Consider the following 17,256-nt stretch of genomic DNA (forward strand, 5'->3'; position numbering starts at 1 on the left):
TTCCCTAAGTCTGCTGTTTCATAGGATGATATGCTCTCCTCCCTCTCCTTTTCTTTTCTTTTTTTTTAGTTGAAATAAGATATTTTGCAGGTTTTCAGAACAGATTGTACTGTTCACACTGCTTATTCTCGAGAGGACCTTTAAAGGCTATTTTATCTTCTTCAAGTAAAGTTTACATTCCCTAGTTTTGATTTCCTGTAGAAGTGTTCAGAAATTGACATTGGGAGGAAATACTTGAGAAAATGGAGCTTCACTGTTACAGCATAAAGATGTACTAGACGTGGGGTGTCTGTGTGTGTGGATGAATGTGTGAAGGTCTGGAATAAAATTCTGGAATTCTGAACTCTTACTTTATTTCAGCACCACGTCCCGAAGTTTAGAGTCAGATACACAACAAACAAACAAAATACCGGTAAGAAATGAAATTTGCATGATTTTCTTTTTTTTAAACATTACAATTAATGAAACTGTAACTTCTTTCATTACTGTTGAGATTTTCCTAATACAGCTTTGCTTTCATTTTACTAGTGAAATTTTTAAAAATAAAACAAACTGTCCTTTTTCAAGTAGGATGAGATAAAATGGGCAGAGTGCCAACTAAAGGATGTTATTGAGCAGGAGGGAAGGTAGGTGTGGTGTGACCGTCCCTGTTTTTACTTGGAATCCCACACTGCTCTCTGTGGTCTTACAGTTATCAGAGACATTCTGGGTTACTTCAGAGTATTGGCTTGTGTGTGAGAAAATCCTGGAATTCAGATATGATACAGATTGGGTAAATCATATTATTTGGTTCATTTAGGTTTGGGCGTAAATCACAGTCTATTCCGGATATTTTCAGTTTATGCTCCTTCAAGTCAGTCCTCGGACAGCTGGGCCCTTTCCACCTGAGCCTCCTCTAGCCCCTCTCGAGGCCTCAGGTGACAACTGTGCACGTGGTGAAGTGTTGAGGCTGGGTGATGGGTATGTGCAGGCTCACTCTAGTAGTTCTCTACTTTGACGTAAGTTTGTGAATTTCCCTTAAAAAAGAAAAACATAAGCTATCTGTACACCCTTGATTCAGTAGTAAGGAGTCCCCTAGACTCCATCCAGAGACATTTCTGGAACAATCTTTTTAGCTCTGATGTAGAGGCAGTGTGGTATACAAGAAAGATCTCAGGACCAGGAATCAGGCCCAACTTAGCCACCTCCAAGTTGTGTGATGATGGCCAACACGTTTCAACCCTCTGAGCCTGTTTTTCAACCAAAGAATGAGAATGATGAGACTTCTAAGAGTTTACTTCAAATAAGATGTTTGGGAGGTGAAACTGGATGGGAGAGTATCTATGAACGTACAGGAGTACAGCTATTCAGAATGGACTCAATTCACACGGGCTTCCCTGAAAACCATGGGCCCTTGCTGTTCGATTTCCCTGTTTCCTCCTGGATTCAGCAATTCTGCTCTTCCACTCTCATCCCACCCCAGCATCACCAGCTAAGAACAAGTCATCTAGTCAGCAGCATATTCAGAAATTTACTTCTGCACAATCACTTTTATTCATCTCTTTTCTAAGTAGAGTTCATTTAATCTGGCCCCAGACAGACTGGACGTGTATCTCAAATCCATAATAATTTTCAGGAGGAAGATTTTTGTTGAAGAAATATAAGCCAAAGGGAAACCAACTTAGATGAGTAGACTATGACTTTCATTAAAATTTTGCTTTCTAACTCTAGTGACAGTTTAATCTTACTTCATATTTTTTAATCTAGCAAAAGAAAACCTGATGTTAGTTTTCATTTTATACAGTAGAGCTACTTACGATTCTCTTTTTTTTTAATCTGTTAGATAGTGAAATTCTTTTTTTAAATTTACATATATGTACTGTTCATTGTTTCTAAGAACAGGTTAGAGCTTTAGCTTTTTAAATTTACATAGTTATCAAAGGAATAAAGCCAATCACATAATAAGAATCAACAGACTGCAGTAATACACTCATAAAGAACAGTCAAATGTGCTTACACATATTCAAGAAATCAGTCATCGAAATTATAAATATTAAGTAGTTCATTTGGGTCCTTTTTTTTTTTTTTAAGATTCTACATATAAGTGATATTATATGGCATTTTTCTTTCTCTTTCCAGCCCACTTCGCTTAGAATGACAATCTCCAGGTCCATCCATGTTGCTGCAAGTGACATTATTTTATTATTTTATTTATGAGTCTCTTGCCCAAAGAAAGAGTGTCCCTCAACTGCACTGTATCAAAACATTTTTTCTCCAGTTAGCTGGAACCCTTGGGCTAGTATTTAAATTGGAGTTTTGAAAATGGGAGACTTCAGTTCACCAATCTCTGTTTACTGACTTTTCCTCTAACAATGCTAATCAATTAGCGCCCTAGAGGTAACCGTCCCATTGGCCGCTTAAGACTGGAAAAAGGACAAGGTGGCAATTACCACATTCAGGATTTCTGCCTAGGGCTCCTAATTAGCTTCCTGGAGTTCAGAATCTATCTCCTTTCAATTTACATTTAACATAGTTGGGAGCCCTGGGGCTTGAAGTAACTGGTTCTGCTTTAGTTACTGAATTTTTACATTTCTAAAAGAATATATTTAGCTGGAGGAGGAGGTGGAGGAGGTTAGGATTAGACACCTCAAGGCCATAGGATAGTCACAATTAGTGCTGCCTCCTGATGACACAATCCCTTTTAAATCTTGGCACTCACAAAATGATCACTCAGCAGAACAGATTCTGCTCTGTACATGTGGGACCAAACTGCAGGTGGATCTCAGATGCCTCTTTTTAACTAGTTCTGGTTAACTGTGGTAGGGAAGACTGGGATGAAGGATCAAAATCTCTCCAAGGGTGTGAAGATACCTTGACCATCCACGCAGAGTGAAACATGCTCTACCTTTGTGGCACCGCTATCTGGAGACGATGGCTCCCAGTTTGCCTTGAGTGACCTGAGTTGGTCTCTCAATAGGACTTTTAACTGTTCGACTCTCCCGGTAAACTGTGCGTTCTTAGAGCCTTTATTCATTTCTATGTCCCTGGGACAAAATTTTGGGTACCAAAATGGCATTCCATCAATCAGTACTATTTGAAACAGAACAAATGGGCTGAGCTCCAGATATAGCACTGAGTGACTGACAGACGCCAACCCCCTGAATCCTTAGGCAGCAGATAGGGGTGGTTTTTCAGAATCATCACTGTTGTACTGATACTTTACTTGCCCTTCGCCCCTCCCTTCCTCCTTTTCCTCTTTCTCCTCCTCCTCTTCACTATTAATATTGTTATTACTATTATTACCACTTTAGAAATTAAGAAATTTGGAGTCAGGGAGATTGAGGGAGAGTCTAGCTGTTGAGTGATTGATGAGTCATGTATTTACTGTACAGCAGGAACATTATGGGATAAGCCAGTGAGAATTTATTTAGATGCACTTCTCATGTGCCAGCTGTCCCGTTTATCTGGGCCTTTTTCCTTTGGTCCTGTTGGAGGATTCGAATGTTATTTGAACTGCTGCCTTTGCTCCACTTTAACATTCTTTGACAGATAAGGGGTAGTGCTTATAAATCACCTCATGTGAAACTGTGTAGGAAATAAAAGTTGTATTGCAAACCGGATACCTGGCTTAGGGTTTCTCACCCTGAACTACTCCTGAGAACTGGGACAAGTAGAAATGAACGAAGTAAAACCTCAGAGGAACACAGGTTACGTGGAGTGGCACACTGGAAAGTGAGAGTGTGGGTATGAATTCATTAGTGCTAGAATATGTGTGAAGTATTTCACTCACTGTGCAGAACTAAGCTTATTATAAAACCTCATAAGCCATTTAGTGTTCAAGTTGTGACTCTGTGATGACTTCATTAAAGAATTATTTTAAGTGCCAAAGATATTGAAGCACTTTTTAATTTTTAATTTGGTAAGTTCAAATTCATAGCACACTATATAGTAAGTCAGCTTTACAAAATAACCTTAAATTAGCTAAAAAATATTGCATTTGATAAAGTGGGAAAGGCAAGCAATACCTTAAATTGTGTCCACGGTATAACTTCTATTCTTCCAGTACTTGGTATCATCAAGTATTTAAATATAATAAACTTTTGCAGGAAGCATATATTTGGTCATGTTTCTGACATTTCTAAATTTTGGCATTCTAAAACGGCTTTTAGAAGAGTTTTCCCTCTGATTGAACTTTCAAATCATTCATAAATTACCATTTGTTCATATATCACTTGTGCTTTAAATAACCATGTCAAATGATTTAAAAGAGACATTCCTATTTATCTTTAAATGATATCAATACAGAACTGGATTTCTATGTATATTTAAGGATTCAGGCTGGTGTAAGTCATAGGTTATTTATTTATTTTGCAACTCTAATAGATGAGAAATGCTATCTCAGAACTTCTTGTTTTGGATTTTTCTTTCTCTTTCCTTCTTTCATTTTCTTTCCTTCCTTTCTTTCTTTTCTCCTTCTTCCTTTCCCCTTCCCTTCCTTTCCTTTCATAGAGCATACTGGACAAATTTAAGGTGTACAAGTTGTTGAGTTGTGACATACGTGTACACACATAAACTGGCATCACAGTCAAGAAAACGAGACTTTCCATCACCCACAGACGTTTCTCATGTTCCTTGGTAACCCCTCTCATCCACTTCTTTCACCTTGTTTCCAAGGAAGCATGGTCTGTTTCACGTCACTGTATATTATTTTGCACTTCCTTGAGCTTTACATGTATAAAAAATTATACAACATGTACCCCTTTTACTGGCTTCTTTCACTCAGTAAAATTATGCTGAAATTCACTCATGTTTTAGTGAGTATCAAGAATTCATTTTTATTAGTAAGTGGCATCCCCCTGAACTGAATGTGCCAGTTTAGTTGATCCCTTCAACCCGCTGACTGACATTTAGGTTATTTCCAGTTTTTGACTCTTCGCAAATAAAGCTGCTATAAATATTCTCGTACAAGTCTTTGTATAGACATAAGCTTTCTTTTCTCTTGGGTAAATCCCTGAGAGTGAAATGATTGAATCACATGGTAGGTGTATTTTTAACTTTCTTACAAACTGTCAAACTGTTTTCCAAAGTTGTGGTATCATTTTACATTCCAACCAGCAGTGTATTAAAGTTTTAGTTCATCCACATTCTCTCCCATCTTGGTAAGGTCGGCCTTTTAAATTAAGCCATTTTAATAGGTGTGGCGTATCTCATCGTGGTTCCAATTTGCATTTCCTTAATAACTGATGGCGTTTGAGCACCTATTCATGTTCATTTAATAAAACATGGTAATGTTCATTCATTCAACCTGAAAAAAGTTTTTTTTTTTTCCCATGAAAGAACACAGATAGTCCAGAAATTGAAACTTTACTTCTAGGGACATCTGCTAGTTATCTAGATAGCATTTAATATTACTCTACCCAGGAGAGCAATGTTATCTCCTCAGATATTGAGACATGAGATGTTTGGTGGAGTTTCTACTCACTGTTCAACCTCTTGTATAACTACTTTCATGCTGAGATCCTGTAATAAGTGAGGGGCTGGTTCATATTATGTTCTCTTGCCCCTATCCCACCTTTGTCCCTAAACAATCATCTCAAAGTTCACCTAGTTTAATAGCCTAAGTTCTTTAAGAACTTCAACAGAAATTTAAGGTCAAGCAGCACACAGAAAAGCCATAGTGATGGCACCATTATATATATATTTTCCTTTGGCTACTATCAAGAAAGATCAAAACTTCATTAAAATTTTGGAAGGTTATCAGTTGCAACTGGCTAATGGCTTATCTTGATATTTTATTTATCTGAATAATTTATTTCTTCTTCACAACACTCATCCTAGGTGGGGGGCAGAGGGACTCTATTCATTGTAGTTGGTAAGGGGCCCTCTGGACGGAAGCTTTGCCCAGGAGTGCACTTCTGCCATCCTGCAGGCAGACATGAAAGGAGAAGCGAACTGCACAGAGAATACTCTGCCCGCATGTTACACACACCACTTCTGCTCCTACTGCATTAATCAAAGAAGTCATACGGCAAAAACAACTTGAAGGACTGGGCAAGTGAAATCATATCACGTGCCTAGGAGAATTTTTAGAAAAATTTTGGTGAACAAAAATTACAGCAATATAAAACCAGATATAAAAAAGAAAATTAAACCTAAGGAAAGAAAGGAAATGCTATAGATAGATACAAAATAAAACATTACCTCTAGAATCTCTCATTTTTAAGTTCTATTTAACTTGAGAACAGAGACCATTAAAAAAAAAAAAACCCTTAGTTTAAAAATAAGGTTGCCCAAAGAATTAGGATGTATCCCTTAGAAAATGATCCTTCATAAAGATGTGGTACATATACACAGTGGAATGCTACACAGTCATAAGAGGAATGAAATCATGCCATTTGCAGCAACATGAATAGACCTAGAGCGTATTATACTAAGTGAAGTCAGTCAGATAAAGACAAGTATCATGTGATATCACCTATACGTGGAATCTAAAAAAATTATACAAAGGAACTTTATTACAAAACAGAAATAGATTTACAGACATAGAAAACAAACTTGTGGTTACCAAAGGGGAAAGGGGGTGGGAGGTATAAATTGGGAGTTTGGGATTAGCAGATACAAACTACTATATGCAAAATAGATAAATAATGAGGTCCTACTGTATAGCACAGGGAATTATATTCAATAGCTTGTAATAACCCATAATGAAAAAAATATATATATATACACACACACACACATATATATATATAAAAAACTGAATCAATATGCTGTACACCAGAAATTAACACAACACATATATGCCAATAACATAACATATACTTCAATAAAAAGTTCTTATTGGAAAGAATATTGAAAATGTTTCATATTGTTAGTTTTAAAAGTTTATTAAACAACGTCTATACTTGGAAAAAAATGATCCTTTATAGGCAGTTGGGCAACATGACCTATTTCATTTTTAATATCTCTGATAGAGTAAATGTAAGAAACAAAAGGTCCTGCTTTCACATGCAAATATGTTCCTTTTTTTTTTTTTAAATGTCAACAGGCAAAGAAATTTAGAAAACATGTGGCACTGAAACAGATTGTTTACAGATAGTTTTTCAGAATTTCCCCAAGAGGCACCAGTGGCGCAAAGGACCTCTATAAACTGAAGCATTTGAGTCTCTGCAAATTTGTTTCATCAGCTGCCCGTGACATTTTTTCTCTATTTGGCTTTTCCAAAAGGCAAAAAGTTCCAAACAACGGGCATTATTTGGGGAAAGCACAGTAATTTGTGCTGTGTAGTGCTGACATATTTTATTTTCTGTGAGGGTGGAAACATTGAGAAGTTTGTGTGTATACAGGGAAGGAAGCTGTGAAATGTAAAAAGGGGACAGAGTTTAAATACATACATATATTTAACTATACAAAGCTAAATATATTAGTTCAAATTAATGTTCTGGATAAACTCAAGCTTCATGTACAATCTGCTCATCTTCTAAAATCTGTATATTTAGATTAGAGGAAAAGCGTGTTTTGGGGACCATGGAGTCAGTCTGACTATGAGAGCACACTTCAATTGCTGTGGTCTGAAGAAAAATACTTGACCAAACTCCAAAATTTCCTGAGACAAAATATCCTCCCAAGGGGCTAGGACAATTATTCAATCTAGCCTTTCCCAAAGGAGTTAAGTCTCCCTTTGGGAGGCCTTTTTTGGATGCTTGGAGGGAACTTGGTAGAGGGTGGGCTGATTAGGGAGTGAGAAGCACAAGGGTGCAGGCTCTCAAGGACAAAGCACGAGGGTGCAGGCTCTCAGGGATAAAACATGGCCTTCGGCTGCCCTCAGTCTCATCAGGCAGATTGGATAACATCAGCTTAATTTGTTTCGAAAGTTTTGTTAAACTGAAATTTACTGCTGGAGACAATTTTTAAAACTTAGATATTACATTTACCTGTGAGCTTGACAGACATAAAAAGTATTGAAAGTATCACTACTGGCAAACGTGTAACAAAAGTCTGATTCTCATGTACTGTGGTGGGAATATTAATTTGGGGGATGTAATTTTTAATGTGTATCAAGTATACATTCTTTAAAATCCAGTAACCATTTTTTCCATTTATATTAATTAAAAAACAAGTTCACAAAGAAGCATAAATATGCTTTTAACAGGGTTGTCCAATAGAAGGGAAAACTATATATACATGTAGTAAAACTCACTGTGACCATTAAAAATTATGGCAACTTTTAAAGTTAAAAACTGTGGAAAATGACATTTATTATTATTCAAATATAGTTGATACCTGTGACATATTATTAATTGAAAAGAATCATAATTTAATCATATATAACCATGTAGAGTATGAATCAATGTTTTATATAATTTGCATCTTCAGGCACACACACACAAATCTAGAAGGATGTGCACCAAATGTGGTGTCTTATTCTGCCCTGGCTGCCATAACCAAATACTGGAGACTGGGTGGTTTAAACAACAGATATTGATTTTTCCCAGTTCTGGAGCCTGGGAAGTCAGAGACCATGGTCAGGTCCTGCTTACAGATGGTTGCCTAGTTGCTATATCCTTACATGGGGGAAGTGAGGAAGGGAGAGAGAGAAGGTGACAGAAGGAGAAAGCGCTCAGGTTTGTTCTTATAAAGACACTAATCCCATCATGAGGACCCCACCCTGAGGACTTCATCTAAACCTAATGACCTCTCGGATGCCCCATCTCCCAATACTATCAACATGGGGAGTTAGGGCTTCAATGCATGAATTTGAGGGGGCCTGGGACACAAACATTCAGTCCACAGTAACATGTGACAATCTCTGGGTTGTAGGATTCTGGATGATTTCCATTTTCATTTTTATACCATTTATATTCTCTGAATTTTGGAGACATAATGTGTAGAAAATTCATGGCACAGTAATGATGCTCAATACATGTCTTTTACCCTTTGTCTTTTCTCATCCTTAAAATATTGATACATCTCTCCTCTCCTTCTCAAACTTTTTCACATTTTGAGCTCCTGATGGATAGGGAGTTTGATAAATTCAGCTTTATCCTCCAGGATTTAGCTCTGGACCTTACATATAAAAAGCACTCAATCAATATGTAAATGATTTTCATGTGTTTGTTTTTGAATAGCTGGACACATTTTTCAGTTAGAGAAGAAAATGCTCTTGAATCATACACTTAATGCAAAGGAAGACTAAATTGTAAGATATTTTAAAATTAAATGTAGTTCAGAAGTGTTCTTTAGAAGGGAGTAAGCCTTGTTTTGCCTGCCTCAAATGCTTAAGGAAAATACTATAAATTCTAGAACAATCTGCTTCCCTAAGGGCTATTTCTACTTGGACTCTTCCTTAAAATAGAAATATCTGTGTCCACGGTGACTATATTCTGATCCTATTAATTTTTCTCTTCTGAATAAAGCATTTGACCTTTTGCTTTCAAATGTGTCCTGACATTCTTTTTTTGACAATCATGCTACTGAAAATCTACACAAAGTCTCCCATGATAACTTTCTTTGCGACTGCTTAACATCTAACACTGAGATCTAAATGGCCCAATCTCAGAAGTGCTTTTTTGGTGAAAACAGTCTATTACCCACAAGGTAACTTTCAGATTACTCAATGTCTTAATCCTTAGTATACGAGGAAAATAGTCTTCACCATTTACCATCTGTATGAAATAACCCCAATAAATTTTTTTAAAAATCATTTTCAAATAACTCACAGAAGAAAAAAGGCAGAGGTAAAAGAACCTCATCAGAAATTTTGGTCAGAATTTAAACACAGCAAATCTTTGTTATCAAGTAAAAATTCTGACATATAAATGTTATAAAATATGGAAGACTACTGTTACACCTCCTCTTAACGAAACAGAAAAGTCCAAGTTCTTATCACAAAATACTGTGTGATATAGCCTATCTTTATGAGCATACCCTATTTCCTTTTTTGTCCTTAGAGATCTATTTTTCACTCACTGATTCATGACCTCAAGGACATTCATTTGAATCTCTAGGAAGTCAGGATTTGAAGATGCATAGTCTATGTCCCTTACATGATTAATTCTACCATCTAGTGTCTAGAACTGCACTGTCCAATAGAAATATACTGCAAGCCATTTAAGATTTTTCTAGTAGCTACATTAATATTTTTAAGAAAACAGGTGGAATACATTTTAATAATATATTTTATTTAACCTAATATATACAAAATACTGTCACTTTAACTTGTAATCAATATAAAATATATTGAGATGTCTTACATTCTCGTATATGCTTGGGCTAAGTCTTCAAAATCTCGTGTCTATTTTATATTTACAATACATCTCAGTTTAAACTGACCACATTTCAAGTGCTCAACCCCACAGGTGGCTAGTGGCTACTGCACTGCACTGTGCTGGTCAAGATTCACCTTCTGATCGGTCTGAGATCGTGAAATGTGTTCCTCTGCCTGTTTTCTTCTCTTTGGGCATGATGGATGCAAAAAGAAAAATGCAGTATTCTCACCTGTGTTTAATGAAAGCCAAAAATGTCCTATAAAAATGGTGTCTCCTCTTTCTATCTTGAAAGATGATGCCATGCTTTTGGTAATACAATTAGAAATTGAGAGATAATGATTACTTTTACTATTATGTTGTCCTTCTAGTCAATTCCACAGTTCTTTTTGTTTTCTTAGCCTTTTTTTTTTGAAGCCATAGTTGGAAATAATTGAGGAATAATGATAAAAAATAATTCCTAGGATGATTAAGTAGCAATATATTTCAAATATAGGAAAAATAAGATCACTAAGATTCCAGAATGTCTTAGATTATATAAAAGGTTCCAATGGATGTGTATGATACTTGCAAGACAGAGTGAGTTTTATTTCATTTAAAAGATATATATGTATACACACACATACATAGAAATATATGTATATACACATGCATTCGTTGTAAGACCTCTAAGAAAGAATAAAATCTGTAAAATATAGATGTTTATGAATAGAATGGCACAAAAAACTTCAAAACTACATTTGGGTCCAAGGAACTCTGATGGTATACTGAGGGCTACATTTTGTTAATTAAACAGTATGTCAGGAAAAATTTCAGAGACGCACTTTTTAAAAAATCCTTCTTTCCTTTTCCATTAAGTTTCTATCTCACATGAAAGCTTTTTCCAAGTTTTCACCCCAGAGGTTCCCTGGAACACTTCTGCCTTTAGCCCTAGTTCATTCTCCTCTTGCTCTTCAGTCTCCCACTTTTCATCTCAGAAGCCCAAAAAAACATGACTATCAAGAAACCATGAAAAAGAAGAAATGGAGCAAACCAAGGACAAACCCTCTTTAAGCAGGCATATGAGGGTACAGGCTGCTCCCTCTTCTAACACGTTTTTGAATTTCTGCTCTCATATTATGCATAATGACTTACTTTTGCAACAAGGAGTAACCAAACCAGGTGTAGCTACACAATGCCAAGACCACCAGAGTTTCTGAGAGTTTCTGGTCTTTATGATCAAAGCTCGGGCTCTTTCCTAAACTGTGAGCTCCTAGAGCTACATCATAGAAACAAAACCTAGAGTTTAAAAGGAAAATAACTTTTAAAACTTCCTTCTACGGGTCAGGCGTTACGCTAAGCATTTTTCTACAATTACCACATGTAATCATCACAGCTACCCTTGTTGAGATATCATGTCCTCTACTTTTAGAGGTAAGGAAATGGAGACTCGGAATAATTAAATTACTTGCTTAAAGCTACACGAACAATTAGTAATAATCAGTCAGATTCACATTTGAAACCAACAGGATCCATTCTAGTTAGTATTAAGGAGAAAATGGATTTCAGAAGATCCCTAGGCGAGTCAGAGAATGAGGCTTGGAGACTATACCCAATTTCCTTGCCAGATTCCGGTGAAGAACCTGTTATTGCTGCTACTGGGCACAGGCCCCACATTCTTGCCACTTCCCCTGAGTATGAGATGCTACTTCTAAGTCATTGCAGCTTATGAAAGCAGAACGACCCTGTCAACCTGGCCAGATTCCATTCTATTTGGCACCTTTTTCATACCACTCTCATTGATACTGAATTCTCAGGCTGGTGTGTCTGATTCGGGGAACCTAAGTCACACGCCTACAGTGGGGTGCAAAGGAGGCTGGAGAGGGACTTCCTGGTCTACACTTTGGGGAGATGGGATTCATGAGATGGGAAATTCTCCAAACAGGGAAAGATATAGTGTGACAAATGGCCACCACACAGTGCAAGATGAATTAGATATAATGATCTCATTTCATAGGTGAGAAAACTGAGTCCCAGTGAGTAGCTATGCCACCTTTTCTGACGTTCTGGCCATGCCTCTTTTGCCATTTTGACTGGGAGACCTTAAAAGAAGTGGAAATTTACCACAAAAGAGAGCTCTCTCATTTGTCCTCAGCTTACCTTATCACATTGGAATGTGCTATGGAAATTGTTGCTGAACTTTTATCTGATCCAAAAGGATGCATAACACATTTCTCCTTCAGATCTTGGTAAAGAGGGGAGTCTGAGCAAATGCCAGGCTGGTTTGGGGTAAGAGGGGGTTTATCATGGAAAAGTTTTCTCAAGGAACATCAAGTTCAACTGAGGATTTCCTTGCTAGTTCTGGGAACAGCACCATTAGAGTACTGACGTCCTTATCATTGCAGTTAAATTTTTCGGATTTTTTTAAACAAAAGTTAGTTATTTAGAGCCTAATAGTCACTGGCAGAAAAAAAAATTACCTTCACTTTGAAACTGCCAATCATAAAAGCTTGTTGTTGACTATACACTTTATAGCAATAATTTAGTCACAAAAGTAAGTTTGAAAAACTTCAACTTGGGCAATAGAATTCCATCACTTTACTCATAAGCTGACCTGAAAACCCCTGTTCCTACAGGTATATGCATTTACCAAAGCACTGGGAAACAGTGGGAAAATGAAAACACTGTTGTTAGTCAACATGCCAAAGCACTCAGAATCTGAACTTTTGTATGATGTGTGAGAAAATAAGTAATCCTATCACAAAAAACTCAATTATTCAAAGTGCATTACCTTTACAAATGGGGAATGTATCTGCATTACATATACTCCACTACACTAAAATTTAATTTAAAACAAGTAGTATTTTTCAGTTTTTAGAGGAATCAAAATCATTTCCTTCAGTAATATCACCTTACTATGTTTCTTCCTTTTCCTAACTTTTACAGTTTTTATTATGTTCAATCTTTTTTCCACTTTGTTCTCACAACAATCCTGTGAAATAGGTAGTGTAGTTAAATTAATTTTAGTGTTGACTTCACCCCATAATTTATACATTTCTTTTATAATTTTTTAAATTTTTAATTGTGGTAAAATATATATAACATAAAATCGACCATTTTTAACTCGTAGTTCAGTTGTTTAAGGCATGTTGGCATTTTTGTGCAACTAATCTCCAGAATTTCATTTTGCAAAATTGAAACTCTACACCTACCCACTGAATAACAACTCTCCATTTCACTCTCTCCTTTAGTTTTTAAAAAAATCAAAATCTTTTTTTTAATAGCAAATTACCTTGCTATGTATTTTTATTTTTTTTATTATGAAGGAAATATATTCTCATTATTAAAATCTTTACTTCATGAAAGATACATGCACCCCAATGTTCACAGCAGCACTATTACAACAGCCAAGGCACAGAAACAAGTTAAATGTCCATTGACAGATAACTGGATAAAGAAGCTGTGGTATATTTATACAATGGAATACTACTTGGCCACAAAAAGAATAAAATAATGCCATCTGCAGCAACATGGATAGAACTGGATATTGTCATTCTAAGTGGAGTGAGCCAGTAAGAGAAAGAAAAATACCATATGATATCACTCATACGTGGAATCTAAAAATGACAAATGAACTTATTTACAAAACAGAAACAGACTCACAGACATAGTAAACAAACCTATGGTTACCAAGGGGAAAGGGGGTAGGAAAGGATAAACTGGGAGTTCAAGAATTGCTAATACTAACTACTGCATATAAAATAGATCTTTAAAAAATTTCTTCTATATAGCACAGGGAACTACATTCAATACCTTGTAGTAATCAATAATGAAAAAGAATATGAAAACGAATATATGTACATATGTATATGACTGGGACATTATGCTGTACACCACAGATTGACACATTGTAACCAACTATGCTTCAATTAAAAAAAAAAATAAACTACCCAACTCATTCTTAAATAAAATAAAATAAAATAAAATCTTCACGTGATGGTCAGCAGGACAGGTTAGCACTAATTGCTGTGTGGTTTCAGGTACAGGAACCAGGCTTCCCTGGGAAGGTATGCTATTTGCTGTACTGTCCAGAAAGAGAAGCCACTTTGTTTCTTTTGAGTTTGGGGCATTTCTCTAGGAAGAGATTATTCGTTTGTCCATCTACATTTGATCTACAACAGAGGCAGTGAGAACATATCGATATTCTCATTCATTAAGATTTGGTATTTTGTTTTAGAATAAAAATTAAAGGAGCTGGAATACACTATTCCCTCTGAACTTGTAATTTGGGCTACACGAATAGCACTGAAAGAAACAACCTGAAAGTACATGCAAAATTGTGTGCTCGTGTGCTTATTGTGTATGTGTGCAAGCATGTGCAATGGCATTTTTTTTCTAGTAGGAGAACTGACTGATATTATCAGGTGTATCTGTGATGCTCAGTTTTAAGAAATCAAATCATAAAACCAAAATGGTTGAGGGCTATTTTAAGCCACGGAACAAATCCTATAACGTAATATGAGCCCCAATTCAGGTCTCCCCTAAGTCAATCCCTGCTTTACTGTTAACTTTAAATGATAGAAGATACATACTGTTTAGTACGTCCCCTTTTCCCTCTGACACTATTTAGACACAGTCTATAAGGACTTATAAAACACCATTGTTTGAGACAGATCTGGAATATCTGAAAGCAGGTTAGGACTGCCTTACTCCTCCTAATATCTACCAGCATCCTCATCAAAGAGAAACGAACAGGGCCCCAAAGCACAGAGCAATATATTATGAATGAGTATAAAAATGTTAAATTAACCACCAAACTTCTGACATTAGTTTGAGTTTTACATAAAACTAAATCCTAGAATTTTGTATTGGAGAGAAATTTTAAATGAAGAATCTGGTGAGGATATTAATCCTGTCTGTTTGGTTACTACTTATTCTCCGCTGCTTAGCACAGTACCTGGCAAACAGTGAGCTATCAATACTGTTTAACTTAAATGAATTGAATTGCTTTGAATTAAACTAAAATGAGTTGGCCTCTTTAGAGTTTCAGGTAAGCCATTATCATATGCCATATGGCCATTTTTCTTTAACTTTCAGGCCAACAATCTTTCTGTAAGTTAAAATCTGGGTCAACAATTCCTTTTGAATACCTTTTTTATTCTATCACTGATGCTATAGAAATGGAAAAGGAGTTAAATCTTTCACAGGGTAAAAGGCTGACCTTTACAAATGTGTGTGTGTGGTTTTTTTTCCTAGAATAATAGTATCTTGGAACTTTGCTAAAGCAACTTGATATTGAATTCAGGTCCATCTTGGACCTGGTCCAGGGGAATTCAGAGACTATAGTTCTAGAACGACCACCTGATAAAACATCCAGTGTATAATTTGATAGAGAGTCTCTACACTTAGATTTCACAAACCAATAAGAATTTCCATCAAAAATAATTGGGGTTAGTTCTTGTAGGACTGTCAACTTTTCAGTTTTTCAAGGGAAAAAAACCAGTGAAATACAGTAATTCCCAAAGGCTATCACTGTCATTCATTAAAGAAACATCTTTTTACCACCAAAATCTATAGGATGATCATCATCTCAGAGTAAAGAACAGTCCTCTAAATGGAAAAATGTGGGCTTCATGAAAAATTCACAATGTTCTTAAAAGTTTGCTTTTGTCCTTTTCCTGCTGACTGGTGAAAATGTTATCACAAACTAACATTGACCTATGGGCTGGCATTTGGGGAGCACAAAGAGAATAATAATCTTTAACGACAAAGAATATGAAAATAAATACATGTCTATGTATGCATGACTGGGACATTATGCTGTACACCAGAAATTGACACACTGTAACTGACTATACTTCAATTAAAAAAAAAAAAAAAAAAACCTTTGGCCAGAGATTTCTTTGCTTCTCCCTCCAAATACACTCTCATCCATCCCTCATTGCTCTTTGTCAGGGAGCTGGTCTCTCTGAACTTGTCATAGAGGCTCTCTCGCCCTCTGGCTTCTCATAGGGTTTAGCCCAAGAAAGATACAGATAGAAGCACAGAGGGGGAGAGGAGAGGAGGGTTAGGCTATTTGTTCCACTGGTCCATTCACCACGACTGCCTGGGTACAGATTGGCAGTGGCTGTATTTTTCTGCCCAAGGTCTCAGTTCACAGGATGACCCTCTCCACAAGCTCCCTTTCTAGATTCTGCAGTAACGCTGTCCCATAACCTCTCCAGGTCATGGTAATAAGGCAAAGAGTATCTTTGTATCTCACCATCCTTTGTTGACACCCTTAACTGTACCCATGCCGTTCCCTTCATTAAACTACCCTCAATCACTCCATTGGAGTGGCCATCTAGTTCCTGCTGGGACTGGACCAATACACTTTTCATTGAAAGATGAAAAAACTGAGGCCCTGAGAAGTGAAGCCCAAAAGTCACATAGCCTAAGTCACATAGTCAGTGTGAGTCCTGTCCGGTCCACAATGTGGCCTTCCAGATTAAAGCAAGAGTTCTCCTCAGTCAGGGCTCATCCGCCAACCTCCCATGGCCACCTCCTTCATAGTTGTAGTAATGGGCACATTCTGGAACCTCTTTTCATTGGACTTTGACAATAGTTCAAGCTTTAAATTTAAATGTCTCATAAGGTAAATAGTGACACAATCCCAAACACAGAGGAATACTGTTTTCACTAGAATGGACTAGAATCAGGAAAACTGAGTTGCTAAATTGTTGCCTAAATTAAAATTGGCAATTTAGCCTAAGGAGCTATTGCAAAAGCTGAGCACAAAAGGACACAAGAGTGGGGAAGTTTTCACTGTAAAGTAAATTCTGATCACCAGAGACTGGGGAAGGGATGAAAAAATTTGCCCAGGGGTAAGAGCTTGAGGTGGGGGGTTGTGGAAAGACTTAAATCTGCATGAGAAATATGAGCAGGTTGTAGAAGGGTAAGGAACTTAAGGGCCTTTGGAGACTGTTGAGGGGGAGAAAGAGGAATGGAAAGCTGTAATAAATAGATGAGACATCAAGCAGGAAGCCTGACTACT

General features: G+C 36.6%; 1 protein-coding gene across 1 annotated transcript in view; it reads left to right on the plus strand.

The window, feature by feature from the left end:
* CCDC192 (coiled-coil domain containing 192) overlaps positions 1-17,256 on the plus strand; it is a 171,269-nt gene that overhangs the window by 551 nt on the left and 153,462 nt on the right. The gene's annotated exons all lie outside the window — the stretch shown is intronic.

Source organism: Camelus bactrianus, chromosome 3, assembly GCF_048773025.1.
Source record: "Camelus bactrianus isolate YW-2024 breed Bactrian camel chromosome 3, ASM4877302v1, whole genome shotgun sequence".
NCBI lineage: Eukaryota > Metazoa > Chordata > Mammalia > Artiodactyla > Camelidae > Camelus > Camelus bactrianus.